At 38.5% G+C, this 12,694-nt stretch overlaps 1 pseudogene; it reads right to left on the bottom strand.

Moving 5' to 3' along the window:
* Positions 1-8,731: 8,731 nt before the first annotated feature.
* LOC114046466 lies at positions 8,732-8,902 on the bottom strand (annotated as a pseudogene).
* Positions 8,903-12,694: the final 3,792 nt, after the last annotated feature.

Raw genomic sequence — 12,694 nt, 5'->3', positions numbered from 1 at the left:
GACACCCAGAAGAATAGGCAAAGTAAATTTTCCAATGTAGCTTACAATTTTTTTTTAATTTGGAAAAACATATAGGTAAATCCATATAATATACTGACATATATTACAGACATATATACAATTCCCATCTTGGCACCTTTGAAGATGCTGTAACCTCTTGCTTGGAAAAATGGTATGCCTTCTCTCTCCCACCCTTTAGAACCTTTAGCTTCCTTCAAGGTTCATCTTGAGTATATCTTCCCAGATGAGACCTATCATGATTTTCCTAGTTGCTAGTGCCTGTCATACTCCAAAATTATTAAATGTATTATATTTTTCATTTATTTACCTGTAAATCACCATTTTCCTCTTTCTAAGAGAATGTAGCTCCTCAGGGTAGGGATTATTTTGGTTTTGTCTTTAAATCCCTAGCACAGTAGTAGGGATGCATACATGTAGTAGGTACTTAATAAATTGAATCAAAATGAATGATCTTTTTTACTAACATTAACAGTTATTAAATGCCCACAATATCTTAAACTGATCCCAGGACCAGAGAGATTTAAAAATTAGGCATAGTCATAACAGACAAACCAAACTATATTATTTCAGTTTAATACATGAATGCATTGTTTTGTACACATTATTGTAGACATTGCTTAATAATTTAAAGGACTTTAGGGGCTATTTCACATTTTCCATATGCCAAAAGTACTTTAAAAAGGATATTAATATATGCTTTCAAATCTATAGTCTTGCTTTTCTACCCTTCTCAGTTTAAAGATAATAGAGGAACAATGATAAAGGAACAAAGGGAGGAGGAAGATGGGTAAATCAAGCCATTTTAGAGTAAATTGATTTCTGAAGGGCAAAATATTTAGACTGTAAGAATGAAGCATGACAGCAACAAAATTCATCAATTGGCAGTTATTCACAAATGAAATCCTACCTTGTTGTAACTCAAACTTGGGGAATTCCATTTTTTTAAAAAATGGTCCTCACCTTCATAACTGAAGATCCATGGTTGAACAAAAGGTTGAGAGTAAATTAGGGAAGATAGGCAGTTAATTGGACTTTAGGAGCTTTTGGTGTTGCAGTATTATTGGTATTCTTATCCAAGTTTATTGACAAAGCATCCCTCATCATTATAGCAGCCATAGTTCTGTTTGGTTCTGTTTGCTTTGTAACACTAGTACATTGGTGATCATCAGAGAGACCCAGGCAACTACAGCAAGGTGTCTGAGCACCACAGCTTTTAAAAGGTAATCAGGCCCCCACCTCCATCTGTTAGACTAGGGGGTTACTTCCCAAGGGGCCAGAATGCAAGACTTAGCTCTATGGGAAGTACTCCAATCCAGCATATGGGAGAGAGCTCCCATGAACCAACCAAAAGATTCAAAGAGCCCATTTCACTGCAGCTAAACTTCTTGGCTCCTAAGTTGGTCCTTTCTGTTTGTGTGCTATTCTTTATGAGCCATGATAAATCTGATGGACTTAATCTTTCTGCCATAGTCAGGTCTGAGAAATAGCTCTGCCACTTGACAACAGTGTAGACAAGTCAGTTAACATCTCTTTGACTTAACCTTTCTACAAGAAACCTAATATCTAGTAGGTGTCTCAACAAGCCTCAGGTACATACTAAGTGCTGGGCACTGTGCTAAGCAATGGGAACACAAAGAAAGCAAAAAAAAAAAAAAAATAGTCCCTGCCCGCAAGGAGCTCATATTCTGAGAGAGACAGCATGTAACTAAATACCTACCAGATATAAGCAGTATAAATAGAAGGTATTCACAGAGGAAAAGCCCTGAGTGGGGGGAGTGTAATAAGGAAGTGGGAGAAGGAAGGCGGGGTCTGGGAAACACCTCCTGCAAAAGGTGGGATTTGGACTGCCTCTGAAACAAGCCCAGGAAATAAAGTCTGAGATGAGGCATGAGAGTATTCATCATATAGGAGGCAGATGGGGCAAAGACACAGAGATGAGAAATGGATTATCTCATTCAAGGATGGCCAGATAGGCTAGGGTAACTGGATCTTAGACTATGGAGAAAAGAGTAAAGTGAATTCCTACAAAATGCTGGACTGCTGGTCACTACTGAATGCAGATACATCAGGCACTTTGCTCCTATATCTAGAGTACCATCATAGTTTTAGTAAGCAGCTTTATTCTACTTTATTTTTTAAATTCTATTTTATTTTAAATTCCATTCCAGATTTTATCCCTCCTCCCATCCACCCCAACTCCACCCTCAACACAGAGTAAGAAAAACAAAACACCTTTTGTCAAACAAACATGTATAGTCAAACAAAATAAATGTGCCTATTAACCAGTCCATCACATCTCTGTCAGGAGTGTTGTTGTTGTTCAGTCATCTCAATTGTGTCCATCTCTTTGTGACCGCATTTGGGATTTTCTTGGAGTGGAGTGGTTTGCCGTTTCCTTCTCCAGCTCATTTTACAGATGAGGAACTGAGGCAGACAGGGTTAAGTGACTTGCCTAGGGTCACACAGCTAGTGAGTAAGTGTCTGAAGCCAGATTTGAACTCAGCCCTTCCTGCCTCCAGGCACAGCACTCTATTCACTGTACCACCTGGCTGCCCATATCAGGAGTAAGGCAGAATGTTTAGTCATGAGTCCTCTGGAATTGTGGTTGGTCATTGTACTAATAAGAGTTCCTAAATCTTTTATAGGTGTTTGCCTTTATAATATTGTTGCTATTGTATAATTGTTCTGGCTCTACTCACTTTAGTCTGCATCGGTTCATAGAAGTCATCCCAGGTTTCTCTGAAACCATCCCCTTCATCATTTCTTACAGCACAATAGTATTCATATACCATAGCTTGTTCCTTTCTTTCACTATATCAGAGAAGTTACCACAGAGATTGTGAACACACTTGACATACCTCTCCACCAGAGTCATGTCAAAAGCTGTCATATGAACATTTAAGACTTCACAGTTCTAAAATGTCCCAGTGGAAACTGACTTCATCTCAGACTTCTCTGACTACTTCTTGGGTTTATCTGGTGATAATCAGGGACTTGTACCTACCAGTGGCCTGAGACCAATTGATGCTCAATAAATATGTAGACACAATGTAGGTTTCCACATCTATGAGGTTAAGAGGGAGTGAGGGTGCAATGTAAGGGATGATTAGTGTCCTGGGGATTGCCTTCTGTACGTCTGAACCTTAAATGTGAAAAGGTCTGTTTTAACAAGGCATCTTTGCTTAGGCACAGCACCTTACCTATACCTTCAATTATCCTTCCAGGCTTTACAATCTCACAACCAGAAACCTTACCTGACACAGAACATGTGGTTAACCAGAAATCAAGCTGAAAATACTCTGATATTTTAAGAACTCATAATTTCTTTAGCATGGCTACAATTTCTCCATGTCTCACTAGATAGGTCCTTCAGGATTATCAGGACTGAAAAGTTCATCACTGTATAGCTAATAATAATAATAGCTAGCATTTATATAGCTTTTTAAGGTTTGTGAAGAACTTTACAAATATCATATTTGATCCTCACAGCCACCCTAGAAATTAGGTGCTATCCCAATTTTACCAATGAGGAGACTAAGGCAAACAGAGGTTAAGTCACTTGCCCAGGGTCAAACATCTAGTTTGAATCTGAGGTCAGATTTGAACTCAAGTCTTCCTGACTCCAAGTCCAACATCCATCCACCAGCCCACCTAGCAGCTAATACAATGATGAACCTCTCCAAATTTAGCCAGACTGAACTTCCACCAACAATTACAGAGTTTGATACCAGACTCATAATCAAGACCTTTCCTACTTGATGAGACCTACCAGCATTTTTTTTCACTGTCATACATTTCCCAGGGCCACTTCTAAATCATGATGAGCCCCTGAAGAAGGACTTTAGCCAAGGTACAAATACAGTTAGTGGCTGTTTGTTTGATTAGTCAATTATGTGAGTGTTGTCCAGCATCTAAATACTTAGAAATATCTGGCTAATTAAGTGAAATTCTCTAGATCAGATAATTTGTCTGATGTCATGTTCAACTCTTGGTGACCCCTTGGACCATAACATCTAATGGGATTTTCTTGGTAAAGATACTGGAGTGGTTTACCATTTTCTTCTCCAGTGGATTAAGGCTGTGAGATCTGCTTGAATCCCTCATCACCTAAAGAAGGCTGAAAACCTGTACTGGCCAATCAGAGAGGATGATTTGAGCCCTTCTGGACTAACATACCAACAATCATCTTCGATGCTGAGTGAACACAAATTCCTCCTTCTGTATCAGCAACCACAAGACAAGATTAAGCTTGCACAGACATCCTGAGTCAGGGGCACTTCCTTCCTTTATGGATTTATAATACCCCTCATCTAAAGCTTTTGTGAGCTCAGTTCTGACTGTAGCTCCACATGCATGCCAACAGCTTGAGAGAAATAAAAGCACACATACAACCTAATTCTGTTTGTCTTTCTTAGACCCAACTCTAGAGGATGATATTTTTGGTGCTGTGACTTAGATAGCACGGATGACTGGAGACTGGACCCTTTCCCTGACAGTACCCTAACTTGGCACCACAGGACCTAGTCTCCTGAAATTCCAGCCCTGACAAGTGGGTGAGTCTCTTTTCCAAATCCCTGCTCCTATCTTGAACTCCTGCTTATTCAGTCACAGTCCACATTTCTCTTCAAGCTAACTCTGGGGGCAGAGACTGCACTACTTTGGACAAGTCCCCTCTAAAGGTAAGGATATCCTCTATAATTTGGCCTCTCTATGCATCTCTGATCTGTGCGTGCCTGTTTTTATTTTTTTTCTTTTTCTGCAGGCTCTGGGTTAACCAGCTAAAATTAGGTTTGTGCACTTTGTTGTTTGAATTTGTATTGACATTTTGTCTGTCTGTGTCTCTGTTTGTAAAATGGCTGTGTTGTGTTGTGAGCGAGATTCTGTTGCCTTGAAAGATTTAAAATGCAGCCAACCAGCCACCCTGTGCCCTTGGTGAGCTTACCCTTCTCTGTTTCGGTCGCAGAAACTTATTAGCTATGTGATGTTAGGCAAGTTATCTTATTTCTGTTTGTCCCAGTTTCCTGACCTATAAAGAGAAAAATAATGGTACCCACCTCCCAGGATTGTTGTTGTGAGATTGTAAAGTGCTTAACACAGTGACTTTCATATGCTGAGCACTATATTATTATTATTTCTTTAATTGAAGGTAATTGTTCCATACCTGATAACTCCAAATGCCAAAGGTAGTAAGACCAATGATTCTTTTTTACATGTAATAATTTGGAAATGCAACTGATGTCATCTGAAGTTTATTGTTTGTTTTATTATTATATTTCTAAATTGTATTGTATTTCTAAATTTTTATTGTGAAATTTGAAAGACCACTGCAAATGTTGTCTAATGTTTTTAGACAAAAACTTCCCTTTTAATTTGGATACTGTTAGATTATGAATTGGGCTTTTAAAAGGATGTGATAAAAACAGATATTTGAAAATTGTTAAATATTTAATGTGGTATATTTTGTTATAAAGCAGATAATAATAATATATAATGGCAAATTTTCATTTGAAATCCTCAGGTATTATGAAAGTGCATAGGATAGTTTAAAGATGTAGCTTCATCCAGTTTCTGGAATAAGAACTCACTAGTTAACAAAAACTGCTGGGAAAACTGGAAAAGAGTATGGCAAAAAGTACCGATCAAAATCTTACACCATATACAAAAATAAAGTCAAAATGGATTCATGATTTAGACATAAAGGCTGCTATTATAAGCAGACTGGGAGAGCAAGGAATAGTTCACCTGTCAGATTTATGGAGACTAGAAGAATTTATGACCAAACAAGAGATAGAGAACATTATGAAATGCAAAATGGATAATTTTTATTATATTAAATTGAAAAGGTTTTGTGCAAACAAAGCCAATGCAACCAAGATTAAGAGGGAAGCAGAAAACCGGGAAAGAATTTTTACAACCAGTATCTCTGATAAGGGCCTCATTTCTAAAATATATAGAGAACTAAGTCAAATTTATAAGAACACAAGTCATTCCACGATTGATAAATGGTCAAAGGATATGAATAGGCAGTTTTGAGGTGAAGAAATTAAAGCCATCTATAGTCATATAAAAAATGCTCTAAATCACTATTGATTAAACAAATGCAAATCAAGACGACTCTGAGACACTTCTTGGATTAGCCAACATGACAAAACAAAAAAATGACAAATGCTAGAGAAGATGTGGGAAAATTGGAGCATTAATGCATTTTAGTGGAGTTGTGAAATGATCCAACCATTTTGGAGAGCAATTTGGAACTATGCCCAAAGGGCTATAAAAATATGCATAGCCTTTGACCCAGCAATAGCACTTCTAGGGCTGTATTCCAAAGAGATCATGAAAATGGGGAAAGAACCTACACGTACAAAAATATTTATAGCAGCTCTTTCTGTGGTGGCAAAGAATTGGAAATTGAGGGAATGCCCATCAATTGGGGAATGGCTGAACAAGTTGTGGTATATGAATGTAATGAAATACTATTGTGCTATAAGAAATGATGAGCAGGCAGACTTCAGAAAAACCTGGAAAGACTTGTATGGACTGATGCTGAGCGAAGTAAGCAGAACCAAGAGAACATTATAGACAGTTAACAGCCACACTGTGCAATGACTAACATTGATAGACTTAACCCTGCTCAGCAATGCAAGGATCTAAGACATCTCCAAAAGTCTCATGATGGAAAATGCTATCCACATCCAAAGAAAGAACTATGGAGTTTGAATGCAGATTGAAGCATACTTTTTGCTCTTTTTCTTCTATTTTATTTTCTTTCCTCTTTCTTGTTGTTCCTCCTATTGGTTCTAATTCTTCCTTACAACATGACTAAAGTGAAAATATGTTTAATAGGAATGTATATGTAGAGCCTATATCAGATTGCAAAAACTATCTTGGGGAGAGAGGTGGGGAGGGAGGGGGAGAAATATTTAAAACTCAAAAGAGTATGGAAGTGATTATTGAAAACTTAAAATAAATTAACAAAAAAAGAAAGATGTAGCTTCAACATATTAGTGATGAGTCAATAATCAGGTATTTGCTGTATGTCTGAAGCCCCAGAATATGGGTAGTTTTAATTTATAAGTAAAGGATAAATCAAATGTTAACTGTTAAGAAAACATCAGGAAAGATATTCGAGGCCTAAATTGTGGTTAGTGAAATTTTGCTATTTAAGGTAAAAATTCTTGGGACTATAATTTACTATTGTTTTGAGTTTTGATTATAGGGATGTCTGAATTGTCATGAAGGCAACAGTAGAAAATGGCATATGCTGCAGTCTGGTAACTGCTACAGGTGGATATCTGTACTGGGTAGAGACTTTGGGGATGGCCATGGCATGGCCTAGGTAGGATCCTCCTGACTCTATATGCCCATGGTGCTATTTCCTTTCTGGAAAGGAAAATCCCTGCCTAGTTAATCCTAAACCTTGTTTTTAACACATTGTGACTATATGATTGGCTGTCAGACATGACTCATGCCTGGAATCAAACAGAGCTAAGGAAGTTTTTCCCCTCTTTTATGATATATGACATTGTTACAACTATGTCCCTCTTTTTTATTTTATAGCAAATTTCTATAATCAAGAAGTTTTGTAAGTACAATATTAAATCTATTAAATAATAGATTGTTACAGAAACACCTCTGTGTTCTATAATAGGATGCAAATATGAGTATTTTACAATTTTAACCTATATTTGTGGTCAAATAATAATATAGGATGATATCCTCTTAAGAGGGAAATGATTAGACAAAGAAATAAGACAAAGATGCAATGTGATAGTTTTCTAATTAAATGGAATAGTAAATTTTGAGAAAAGCAATAGGATTTGACCATTTTCTCTATATATACATGTATATGACTGGCTTCCAAAACTTATCTATCATAGAAATTTAGGCTTTGAGCATGTTTTGGTAATAAGTACTTGAAATTGGATTTTATGCATAAATTGTATGTATAATGATAAAGAAAGTGAAATTATCTCCCCATTATTAAAGTTATCTATCTGATAATTTTCAAAGGCAGAAGAATTCATTTTATGGTTGAACCCTCAATTTTTTTCTAAGTGTCTTATTTTAATTTTAGAAATAAATACACTTAAGCAAAAAAATAGAACTTGAAAATTCAGGTCTTCCTGGCTCCAATGCACTCTTCCACAGAAAAGTATTCTCATTCTAGTCATCCAGCAAGCAACCTTAAGGTTATCTTTAACTGTTTAGTTGCCTGTCTTTTTGATAATCAGAAATACAACTAGGAAAGGAAATGACTGATCCTGGGAGATTTTAATTACTTTCTTAACCAGATGCTTTCAAGCAAAAGCTGGATAACCACTTATGTGTTAGAGGGAATTGTTGTTCAGCTATCAATTAAAAGGACCTCTAAAGACCTCCCAGGTCTGACAGGGAGAAAAATCAAAGGTATAAATAACTTGAAACAGAACTAGAAGTGGACATTCATTTTCTATGCTTCATTTGTTTCTACTGCATTAAACACTTAGGGATAGATATGATTCAATGCCTTTTTTTTGTATTTTCACATAATTTGTCGATGGGTTAATAAGTTCATGCTAAATTTTAATATCTGAGGATGACCTTTTCAAATTATATATGCAAATTGGCATAGCAAGTACAACAGGATCGATCTTCAGGTTGTCCAGGGTTCAGTAAAATGGTAGTCACAGATGGTCAGTATAATCACTGAAGCAAGATCCATAAGTATAACTTAGTCCAACTTAAAGAAGCCAATTTCTTTCACATACTGCTGGAAGCACTGGCGGCACATGTTCAGGCTGTACTTGCGGATCAGACCATGCCAGTTCGAACAGACGCAGCACAACTGAGACCCCTGGCTGAATTTTTGAGGGTGGCTCTAGTAGAGTTGCTGGTGACCCATGGCACCACTAGCAAACACACAAGACAGAAGCAAACCCTCAAATTTTTACAAGATTCTTATATCAGGTACATGATTTAGGTAAGGATAGAAATAGCAAATGGTATATAAACTGAAATTCTCAGAAGTTTCAAAATTGGAGAACCAAATTTGAGTGATTGTATTAAATTATACTAAGTCAGAACTATCTAGGAACCTCTAGGTGTGGAACCAGAGAAGCAGAACCCTTATTAGAGCTATCCTGAGAATAAAGCCTATTGTCTAAGAAAAGATATCCAAGGAGCAGATACTACATGAGACATCCGGGACTCAAAAAGTACTGATTAAATGGACATTAAGAATTGGTTACAGGAATACAAGGAGACTTGATGTTAGTTAACATTGATGATAATGATTGTATTTATTTGCATGGTTTATGTTGAAGTTATCTTGTTTACCTTGATGACATGTAAATCCCCCTTCTCAAAACTAGTCCATTTTGAGCCTTCTAAGCAGTTTGAATTGTACCTGACAATGTAATCATGCAATTACGGAAATTGAGAAAAACTTTACTGCATTGTTTGAACCTAGTCCTGCATGGCTGGGAAATTGGACCATTTCTATGTACTTTTAATGAAGAACCTATGTTATGCTGACCAGAAACTCAGATCCAAAAATTGATGCAAGGAGTTTTCTCTCAATTGTCAACTACCTGTCTTCTAAGGGTCCCTACCACATCATTCTGACCACTCCCACAGCTGCCAAATTTGTGGGTGTGAACTCCTGGATCATCCCCCACTCGGAGTGGATGTCTGAATCCATTGGAGGCCTTGCCCTGCAGCTCTATAAGGGCCTGAAGAAGATGACATCTGAAGCAGATGGCTCCCCCAAGAATCTGGACCAGGCCTGAGAGAAGAAGGCGTCCCTCCCCACTTGAGCCCCTATTTCCAGATCCTTACGTATCATAAGCCATCTGCCCATTATCTCCTGGCTGCCCTGGCTTTGGTTTTGGTTTGCTTGGCTGTATTATTTTCTTTCACTCTGCTTCTCATTCTTCTATCTTGGGCTCCTTTTATGGCCTATGGTCCCAGGTTAGTTTCAACAGGTCTCTGGATTCCCTTATATTTTCCCTTTACCCTATCATCCTCACTGGGAATGTTCTTCCTGTGTGGCACATCCCTTTATCAGACCCTTCCTCCCTGGCGGATGGGGCTGTACGCCATTGTTCATGCTGTGCCCGATCTCCTACATATTCCAGGTACTACCCTGATACCTCTGACACTCCAAGGCCTTATCACCACTGAACCTCACCCTCCAGTTCTGCCCTTCTCCTCATCACAGGAGCAGTATCTTGACCACTACAGGGACAGGTCTTATTTCTAGAAATAAGGTTTTCAGGAATCTGTCCTGGCAGGTGACTGACATGAATGATCATGAATGAGCAGGAGTGGTGGGAGATCTAAAGGAGGAAATCAATTCCCTGGCCAGAATGGTCTTGCAAAACATGCGGGCATTGGATGCACTCCCCACAGCCCCGCCTGTGTCTTCCTTAATGAGGAATGCTATTTTTATGTTAATGAATCCCAAAAGATACAGGATAACATAAATGCATTTTGTACTCATGTCACCTAGTTGAGGGACTCAGTGGTATGATATGTTCAGCTCCGCTTCCCCCAGAGTGGCAGTTTAATCAGATCCCTCCTTCTTTCTGCCATTGACGTACTTACTGTCCTCACTTTTATCTTGCTTGGGGCCCAAATGGGGTTAGCTTTGGCTCAAAAATGCTCCCCTACCTTGGCGAGTAAAGTAATGCTGTCTACAACCATTCCCCCTCAGTCTATAGGACCCACCTCAGACCCAGGAGGCTGTGGAAAAGAGCAACCCTCTGGTCAAACAAGGAAGGGCTGCAAGAACTCCCCTTCCTGCTCTCTGAGGAAGAGTATGGTTTTCCCCATACCTTCTTTGGGTCTGCAGGTGGTGCTTTTGGCATCCCTTTGACCAATAGAGGGAATGTGAGACCCACCTGAGCCCCTCATCACCCAAAGAAGGCTGAAAACCTGGACTGGCCAATCCAAGAGGATGATTTGAGCCCTGACATACCAACAATCCTCTGAGTAAACCAAAATCTTTCTACTATGTCAGGAACCGCAGAGTAGATTAAGCTTGCACAAACATCTTGAGTCAAGGGCATTTCCTTGCTTTATGGAAATTGTAATCTTGTCTGACAAAAGGTCAGATATCCTGAGTCAGCAGCACTTCCTTGCGTTATGGCTTTACAATCCTCTTCATTTAACCCTTTCATGTGAGCTCAGTTCCAACTGTAGCTCTGCATGCATGCCGCCAGCTTAAGAGAAATAAAAGCACGCATACAACTAATTATGTTTGTCTTTCTTAGAGGTTGACAAAGCAAACAGAGGTTAAATGATTTGCCAAGGGTCACACAACTAGTAAGTGTCTGAGGCTGGATTTGAACTTGGGTCTTCCTGACTCCAGGCCCAGCACTCTATCCACTGAGCCATCTAGCTACCTCCAAGAATCTTAACTGGATAAAAAAAAGACTAAATAAAAATCAAAGGAGGAGAAGTTACTGAGTGATGGTGGTATACTACTAATAATAATAATAATAATAATAATTTTTAAATCCTGTGAGGTAAATAGGACATGAATTATTATATCCATTTTATCGATGAAGAAACTGAGGTTCAGAAATTTTCAGTACCTCACCTTTGTATGATGACAGACATTGCCACCACACTGATACAAACCCTCATTACTTCATACCTTGGTCTCTCCCAAAGTCCAATCCATCTTTCACTCAGCCATCAAAGTGATTTTCCTAAAGTGCAGGTCTGACCATGTCACCACCCTGACTCCGCAAATTCCAGTGGCTCTCTATTGCCTTCAGGATCAAACATAAAATCCTGCTTGTCATTCAAAGCCCTTCATAAACTTTCCAGTCTTCTTATACCTTAATTCCTGCCACATACTATGATCAAATGGCACCTGCCTCCTGCCTGATTCACTAACAAGATATGCTTCTCTTGGTTCTGGGAATTTTCTCTGACTGTCCCCCATGCCTGAAATGTCCTCCCTCCTCATCTCCACCAATTGGCTTCCCTAGATTTTCTTTTAGACCCAACTAAAATTTCATCTTCTACAAGAAGCCATTCTCCACCCCTTTTGATTCTAGTGCCTTCCCTCTCTTATTTACTTCCTTTTTATCCTGTACATTGTTTGTACATATTTGTTTGCTTGTTATTCTCCCCCGCCTTTAGATTATAATCTTCTTGAGGTCAGGACTGTCTTTTGCATCTTTTTATATCCCCAACACTTAGCACAGTACTTGGCATATAATAAGTACTTAAAAATGTTTATTGACTAACTATTGACTAAAGTTCCACAACTAGAGAGGGTTTCCAGGTTGACTAAAACTATGTACTTAAACCCCTTCTCTTTTCCAGAGGCTAAGGTAGTACAAGTTGGAGTGGGGGGAGAATTATGCTTCCTGGGTGTTGGGGGAGTAAGTTTGTATTTGTGATTATACCTTTAGAAGTAAATATTCCTTTGTAAAAGCTCCTGTGTTGCATATACTACTGACCTTTGATTAGTTTACTAGCACCAGACTCCTACTAAGTAATTGGTTAAATGTTCATTTGAAGGTAAGAGACAAGTAATGTAATGTAATATAATAAAATCAAGGGGCAGTTAGGTGGCACAGTGGATAGAGCACCAGCCCTGAAGTCAGGAGGACCTGAGTTCAAATCCAGCCTCAGACCAAACACTTGACACTTACTAGCTGTGTGACCCTGGACAAGT

This window comes from Vombatus ursinus, unplaced genomic scaffold (genome assembly GCF_900497805.2).
Source record: "Vombatus ursinus unplaced genomic scaffold, bare-nosed wombat genome assembly UNPS02014784.1, whole genome shotgun sequence".
Taxonomy (NCBI): Eukaryota; Metazoa; Chordata; class Mammalia; order Diprotodontia; family Vombatidae; genus Vombatus; species Vombatus ursinus.
This window is presented reverse-complemented; position numbering and strand designations above follow the sequence as displayed.